This window comes from Rhinopithecus bieti, unplaced genomic scaffold, assembly GCF_001698545.2.
Source record: "Rhinopithecus bieti isolate Rb0 unplaced genomic scaffold, ASM169854v2 scaffold_648, whole genome shotgun sequence".
NCBI classification, from domain to species: Eukaryota; Metazoa; Chordata; class Mammalia; order Primates; family Cercopithecidae; genus Rhinopithecus; species Rhinopithecus bieti.
The window spans coordinates 189,862-198,165 of NW_016803107.1; positions in this window are offsets into that span (position 1 = coordinate 189,862).

The window sequence follows — 8,304 nt, forward strand, 5'->3', positions numbered from 1 at the left end:
TTGACCGCAAGAAGATTGGGCAATTTTCTCATAGACCTAGGCATTGGCTAGAATCCCACTGGTCATTCATGGACATTCAGAACTATGATGACTCCAACCATTGATATGGAGAATATACTCACGCAACTGTGTTATAGCCACACAATTTTACCTCCTTCAATAGTGAAATATTCTATCTCCAAATCTTACTTTATGTTACCTCTTGGGACTGCAGGTTGTACTGTTGACTACCTTTTTTTTTTTTTTATCTCTAGCTACTACTGCTGTCCAGTCTCAGCTGTTACTCCTGCTCTTATAGGCTGCTGAGAACCTGGCATATTTTTCATCAAAGCCTGCTCAGTTTTGAATCAGCCACAAAATAGCCATATGTCTTTGGTCTTGACATTTAATATTAATAGTAAGAAAGGTTGAATTTGATAATCTCCATTTTTTTATTCAATGTAATTGCAGTTAAAAATGTCACAACGATAAGCTTATGGGCGTTACTTAATATCCTAAATATATGAAATATGGAAAAAGTCTCATATAGAAAATTTCAGGTATGGATTGTAATGGGTATGGAATTATAATTACTGATTATGAAGTGATTCTTGTTCCATTAACTGCATAATTGACGGAAGAGTATATTAACTAAAATAAAATCATTTTATCATTCAGTTTCCTGACATCATTTCAAAATTAATATAAAAAATAAAAATAAGATCCTTATTCATCAAATAATTTTAGAAGAACGTTTTAACAGTTATACATATTAGAAGAATAACATTATAATAAAAAATAATGCACTTATGGCTAGAATCATCAATAGAAATTTAAATAAAATAAATGACCAAGAAAGTTAATATTAAAAACCAGTGGTCATAGGCAGGAAAGTCACAGCAGGAGAACATACAAAGATATAATATTTTGGGGCTGGGGGCGGTGGCTCATGTCTGTAATCCCAGCACTTTCGGAGGCCGAGGCAGGCGGATCACGAGGTCAGGAGTTCGAGACCAGTCAGGCCAACATAGTGAAACCTCGTCTCTACTAAAAATACAAAAAATTAGCTGGGCATGATGGCGGGTGCCTGTAATCCCGGCTGCTCAGGAGGCTGAGGCAGGAGAATCGCTTGATCCCTGGAAGCAGAGGTTTCAGTGAGCCGAGATTGCGCCATTGCACTCTAGCTTGGGCAACAAGAGTGAGACTCTGTGCCTTGTCCACAGTAGATGTACAGTACTCATTTGCTGAATTACTGAATATATCTGTCTGATTTTCAGTACTGTGCTTGGATTAAAGTGACTGTTTTGTCACGTAGCATTGGAAACTCACCACTGCTCCATTTCTGGCTCATGCTGTGCATTACAGCAGGGTTTCTTACAAGTGCTGTCTCACAGGCTCCCTCTTGCTGGTTCTAGGTTTGTCCTCTGTATGGCACACAGATCAAATGTAATTATTTTCCAGTAAAGCAACATTCAGCCATTTGAACATAGCCATATGTTTGTTCTTAGTCTTCTAAAAAAAAAGAAATTATATTTTGGCTTTGGACATCTCCTCTAAGTCAACCTGGAACACTGAATTTAAATATCTTAATTCATACTGTTTTAGAGTCATGTAGAGTCCTAGAATTTTATAACTGGAAAGTACCTTAGAGACATTTTAGTCCCTTCCACAGAATGACATTAATTTTATTACATGGTATTCCAGTGGCCTAAAAGCATTGATTTTATTAGTCTTGTTCTTGCCAAAGTGTATTGAAAGGACAATATTAGCTTTTGTTGCAATTGCTTTTGGCATTTTCATCATGAAGTTTTTCCTTATGCCTGTCTTGAATGGTATTGCCTAGGTTTTCTTCTAGGGATTTTATTGTTTTGGGTTTTATATCTAAGTCTTTAATCCATCTCGAGTTAATTTTTGTATAAGGTGTAAGGAAAGGGTCTAGTTTCAGTTTTCTGCATGTAGCTAGCCAGTTTTCCCAGCACCATTTATTGAAAAGGGGATCCTTTTCCAATTGCTTGTTTTTGTCAGGTTTGTGAAAGAGCAAATAGTTGTAGATGTGTGATGTTATTTCTGAGATCTCAAGGATCTAGAACCAGCAATACCATTTGACCCAGCAATCCCATTACTGGGTATTTACCTAAAGGAATATAAATGATTCTACTATAGAGACACATGTGCATGTATGTTTATTGCAGCACTGTTTACAATAGCAAAGTCACAGAACCACACTAAATGCCCATCAATGGTATACTGGATAAAGAAAATATGGTACACGTATACCATGCATACTATGCAGTCATAAAAAGGAATGAGATCATGTCCTTGAAGGACATGGATGAAGCTGGAAGCCATCATCCTCAGCAAATTAATACAGAATACAGAAAACAGGCAACAGAAAACTAATACTAATACAGAACACCAAACACCACATGTTCTCACTCATAAGTGGGAGGTGAACAATGAGAACATGGACACGGGGAGGAGAACAACACACACGAGGGCCTCTTGGGGGCAGTGGGGGAGGGGAGGGAACTTAGAGGATGGGTCAGTAGGTGTAGCAAACCACCTATGTGACAAACCTGCAGTTCTGCACATGTATCCTGGAAGTTAAAGTAAAATAAAAATTAAAACAACAACAAACCAAAAACAACAAGAAAAAGAAAGTATAATAATGATGCACAAAGAAAAAAGGGACACTTGGAAGTTACAAAATGTATAATTAGCCAGAAACAGAGAAGACTAAGAACAAATATATGGCTATGTTCAAATGGCTGAAAGTTGCTTTACTGGAAAATACATTTGATCTGTGTGCCATACAGAAGACAAACCTAGAACCAGCAAGAGGGAGCCTGTGAGATAGCACTTGTAAGAAACCCTGCTGTAATGCACAGCATGAGCCAGAAATGGAGCAGTGGTGAGTTTCCAGTGCTACGTGACAAAACAGTCACTTTAATCCAAGCACAGTACTGAAAATCAGACAGATATATTCAGTAATTCAGCAAATGGGTACTGTACATCTGCTGTGGGCAAGGCATAGGAAATTAAGTGTTAATAACAACAAAGTCCCTGACCTCATCATGAGTAGTTGACTAGAGGACAAAGGCAAGTATAGTGGAACTATAGCATGGATAGTAAATTTGGAATGCTACCACAGCACATAAAGAGGGCAACAAGCTCATTTTGGGGAATAAGGAATGGTTTCCAGCAAATAATGGTGTCTAGACTGAGACCTAAATTCCAAGTATAGTTGGAAATACATGGGCACGAGGGGCTAATTTTAATGCCAAATAATATTCCCTGGTAGAGATGTATCAGGAATCTAAATTTTTAGCAAGATCCTCAAGCAATAGTTATGTGTTTGGCCTTGTACTATAGTTGTTATGTATTCAGACCATGGATTAACCTTTGGAAAACACTTCATAGACAAGTGATGCCATTATCAAAATTTGAATGTCAATTTAAATTTTCATAGTCAATCTTATGTTACCATTGACTTGCATTATTATTTCAAGTATTTTCTCACATTATTAATTCTCACTTTTAGTGGTTTCTATCCTTTTAGTGTTCTTCCTATTTCTGTGTGAAGTAGTTTTTGATTTTATACCATGGTCGCAGTAAAGTAGAATTACTGGTTAAGGTTCTTGTAATAGGAATCATCTAATATTTGTGTTCTTTATTGAGGTTTCTTGAAAAAAGGTAAATCTATATAGTAAATATTTTTTAAATTATATCTTTGCAAATTATATTCCTCACTAGGCATTAAGTACTCTTAAGGCAAGAAGCTAGTCTTGTTCATTTATATTCTCAATATCCATCTCACTACTTGATTTACAGTAGATGCTAAATACATGTTGTTGTTAAAAGATGAATAAGAATATAAATTGGGGCCAGGCTTGGTGGCTCACACCTGTAATCCCAGTACTTCGGGAGGCCGGTAGGGGATCACGAGGTCAGGAGTTTGAGACCAACCTGGCCAACATGGCGAAACCACATCTCTGCTAAAAATAGAAAAATTAGCTGGGCGTGGTGGTGCACACTTGTAATCCCAGTTACTCAGGAGGCAGAGGCAGGAGAATTGCTTGAACCCAGGAGGTGGAAGTTGCAGTGAGCTGAGACTGTGCCATTGCACTCCAGCCTGGGTGACAAGAGTAAGACTCTGTCACAAAACAAAAACAAAAACAAAACAAAACAAAAAAACTATATATTGGAATAATCATGTTCTTGGTCTCAGTTCTTAAGGCCACAGAACTTTGAGCTGGATGTTTGGTGTTGTAAAATGTGCCACATTTTATCCTTATTTGTAAAAATAGGAATGTTTGAAGTAGGGCAGGGTGAGTCAGACTGCCAAATCCCAGGTCACTGATTCTGGCAATAAGCTAGAGTAATTGTGGTAGGGTTCTTAGTGACTGTGGTTGATGCAAGTGGACCCTGAGGAAGTAATGCTTAGATATAGCATTCCACAGCATTTCTATGTCTAAACGAAGTAGCAGTCAGAATGAGCTTACCAAATAGATATGATAGAGGTGTAGAGAATTAGCCAGTGGGGTTTGAAACCATAGAGGGCTAATACCTTGGAAAGTGTTGAACAGAAAATATGAAGGGACAGTGAGATCCATAGGAATTCTGGATAATGAGCAAGTTTCTTTAGTTGGTTTTATGCAGTATTTAAAAAACAGGAAAAGTGTCCTTAAGGAACTGTGTTACTATATGAAATACAAAGGATAGAATTTGTTTTAAATTTTATTTTTCCATATTTATGTATATAAATATAAAAAGAAATGATGAAAATCGAAACTGTACAATGGTTACCTCTGTGGAGAAGTCAGAAAGAGACTGGGTTTGGGGGAATATAGCAAGGAAAATTTTGGCCTTTTCTAAAATATATTTTATTAATGAGAACTTTTTTTGTATATTAATATTTCATTAAAAACCTTTTAAAGAGGTCTTTATGTTTTATGGAAAANACACACACGAGGGCCTCTTGGGGGCAGTGGGGGAGGGGAGGGAACTTAGAGGATGGGTCAGTAGGTGTAGCAAACCACCTATGTGACAAACCTGCAGTTCTGCACATGTATCCTGGAAGTTAAAGTAAAATAAAATTAAAACAACAACAAACCAAAACAACAAGAAAAGAAAGTATAATAATGATGCACAAAGAAAAAAGGGACACTTGGAAGTTACAAAATGTATAATTAGCCAGAAACAGAGAAGACTAAGAACAAATATATGGCTATGTTCAAATGGCTGAAAGTTGCTTTACTGGAAAATACATTTGATCTGTGTGCCATACAGAAGACAAACCTAGAACCAGCAAGAGGGAGCCTGTGAGATAGCACTTGTAAGAAACCCTGCTGTAATGCACAGCATGAGCCAGAAATGGAGCAGTGGTGAGTTTCCAGTGCTACGTGACAAAACAGTCACTTTAATCCAAGCACAGTACTGAAAATCAGACAGATATATTCAGTAATTCAGCAAATGGGTACTGTACATCTGCTGTGGGCAAGGCATAGGAAATTAAGTGTTAATAACAACAAAGTCCCTGACCTCATCATGAGTAGTTGACTAGAGGACAAAGGCAAGTATAGTGGAACTATAGCATGGATAGTAAATTTGGAATGCTACCACAGCACATAAAGAGGGCAACAAGCTCATTTTGGGGAATAAGGAATGGTTTCCAGCAAATAATGGTGTCTAGACTGAGACCTAAATTCCAAGTATAGTTGGAAATACATGGGCACGAGGGGCTAATTTTAATGCCAAATAATATTCCCTGGTAGAGATGTATCAGGAATCTAAATTTTAGCAAGATCCTCAAGCAATAGTTATGTGTTTGGCCTTGTACTATAGTTGTTATGTATTCAGACCATGGATTAACCTTTGGAAAACACTTCATAGACAAGTGATGCCATTATCAAAATTTGAATGTCAATTTAAATTTTCATAGTCAATCTTATGTTACCATTGACTTGCATTATTATTTCAAGTATTTTCTCACATTATTAATTCTCACTTTTAGTGGTTTCTATCCTTTTAGTGTTCTTCCTATTTCTGTGTGAAGTAGTTTTGATTTTATACCATGGTCGCAGTAAAGTAGAATTACTGGTTAAGGTTCTTGTAATAGGAATCATCTAATATTTGTGTTCTTTATTGAGGTTTCTTGAAAAAAGGTAAATCTATATAGTAAATATTTTTTAAATTATATCTTTGCAAATTATATTCCTCACTAGGCATTAAGTACTCTTAAGGCAAGAAGCTAGTCTTGTTCATTTATATTCTCAATATCCATCTCACTACTTGATTTACAGTAGATGCTAAATACATGTTGTTGTTAAAAGATGAATAAGAATATAAATTGGGGCCAGGCTTGGTGGCTCACACCTGTAATCCCAGTACTTCGGGAGGCCGGTAGGGGATCACGAGGTCAGGAGTTTGAGACCAACCTGGCCAACATGGCGAAACCACATCTCTGCTAAAATAGAAAATTAGCTGGGCGTGGTGGTGCACACTTGTAATCCCAGTTACTCAGGAGGCAGAGGCAGGAGAATTGCTTGAACCCAGGAGGTGGAAGTTGCAGTGAGCTGAGACTGTGCCATTGCACTCCAGCCTGGGTGACAAGAGTAAGACTCTGTCACAAAACAAAACAAAACAAAACAAAACAAAAAAACTATATATTGGAATAATCATGTTCTTGGTCTCAGTTCTTAAGGCCACAGAACTTTGAGCTGGATGTTTGGTGTTGTAAAATGTGCCACATTTTATCCTTATTTGTAAAATAGGAATGTTTGAAGTAGGGCAGGGTGAGTCAGACTGCCAAATCCCAGGTCACTGATTCTGGCAATAAGCTAGAGTAATTGTGGTAGGGTTCTTAGTGACTGTGGTTGATGCAAGTGGACCCTGAGGAAGTAATGCTTAGATATAGCATTCCACAGCATTTCTATGTCTAAACGAAGTAGCAGTCAGAATGAGCTTACCAAATAGATATGATAGAGGTGTAGAGAATTAGCCAGTGGGGTTTGAAACCATAGAGGGCTAATACCTTGGAAAGTGTTGAACAGAAAATATGAAGGGACAGTGAGATCCATAGGAATTCTGGATAATGAGCAAGTTTCTTTAGTTGGTTTTATGCAGTATTTAAAAAACAGGAAAAGTGTCCTTAAGGAACTGTGTTACTATATGAAATACAAAGGATAGAATTTGTTTTAAATTTTATTTTCCATATTTATGTATATAAATATAAAAGAAATGATGAAAATCGAAACTGTACAATGGTTACCTCTGTGGAGAAGTCAGAAAGAGACTGGGTTTGGGGAATATAGCAAGGAAAATTTTGGCCTTTTCTAAAATATATTTTATTAATGAGAACTTTTTTTGTATATTAATATTTCATTAAAAACCTTTTAAAGAGGTCTTTATGTTTTATGGAAAACAGAAGGAGGGAAAAGGTAAGATTGGAGACCTAGAGAACTCTAAGGAAACTATGATTTAGGTAAAGGATTTTGATGCCTAAACTGAGTCCAAAAGTGAAGATAAGATATTTTGGTGTTAAAATAGGCAACATAAGAAAACCTCCGGCATACAGCAAAAACAGTACTGAGAGAGAGTTTTATAGCATTCAATGCCTGCATCAAAAGAATAGAAAGATCACAAGTTAACCTAACATCATACATCAAGAAACTAGAAAAACAAGAACAAATGGAACCAAAGCTAGCAGGAGAAAATAAATTACAAAGATCTGAGCAGAACTAAACAGAACTGATACCAAAAGAACAATACAAAGAATCAAGAAAATGAAAAGTTGGTTCTTTGAAAAAATAAAAAAAAGTCATAGACAACGAGCTAGATTAACCAACGAAAGAAGAGAAGAAATTGATACCTTAGAAATACAAAAGATCATCACAAACTACTATGAGCAACTCTACACTCACAAATTAGAAAACGTAAAGGAAATGAATACATTCCTGGAAATATAACCTCCAAAGATTGAACCAGAAAGAAACAGAAAACCTGAACAGACTAATATTGATTAGTAATATTGAATCAGTAATAAAAATCTCCCGAATAAGAAAAATACAGAACCAGATGGATTAACAGCCAAATTCTACCAGACATAGAAGGAAGAGTTGGTACCAATCCAATTAAAACTGTTCCAAAACATCAATGAGGGGGAAATTATCCCTAACTCATTTTATGCAGACTCTATCACCAATACCAAAGCCAGGCATGGACACACATGAAAATAAAACTACAGATAAATATCCCTGATGAATATAGATACAAAAATTCTTAATAAAATACTAGCAAACTGAATCAAACAGCACATCAAAAAAA